Source organism: Geospiza fortis, unplaced genomic scaffold (genome assembly GCF_000277835.1).
Source record: "Geospiza fortis unplaced genomic scaffold, GeoFor_1.0 scaffold191, whole genome shotgun sequence".
NCBI lineage: Eukaryota > Metazoa > Chordata > Aves > Passeriformes > Thraupidae > Geospiza > Geospiza fortis.
Window position 1 is genome coordinate 1,148,893 of NW_005054418.1, and position 618 is coordinate 1,149,510.

Here is a 618-nt window from a genome sequence, read left to right on the forward strand (position 1 = left end):
ACCAATCAAATGCTTACAATCTCTTCAAAAACATGACTTTCATTTTGTGCAGGAACAAGCTGCTTAATTCACCAAGGCTCCGCAATGCCAGTGCAGCTGTTAATTCTCGATTTGCGTGCTGACACTCACACCACAACACAGAATCTCAGAATGGTTTGGGTTAGAAGCAAATTTAAAATCATCTTGGTTCCAACCCCCCCTGGTCAAGAGCAGGGATGCCACCCACTAGATCAGGTTGCTCAGGGCCCCATCCAATCTGGCCTTGAACATGTCCAGGGATAGGGCACCCACAAGTTCTCTGGGCAACTTGTTCCAGCGCCTCACCACCATCAGAGTAAACAATTTCTTCCTTAACACCTCATATAAACCTGTCCTCTTTTAGTTCAAAACTGCTCCCTTTGTCCGACGACTATCGGCCCGCGTAAAAAGTCGCTCTCTTTCCGCTTTCTACAGACGAAGAACAAGCCGAGTTTATTCTCATTTTTAATATCTTTTTCCCGCCTTGGTTTCCAGACGGGTCTACCTTCTTTCTCTGGTCCCAGCACTGCCAGGGAGAGCACACACGAACCCAACATCCCCGCTCTCCGCTGTGGCCGCGCCGCTGGGCTCGGCACAGCG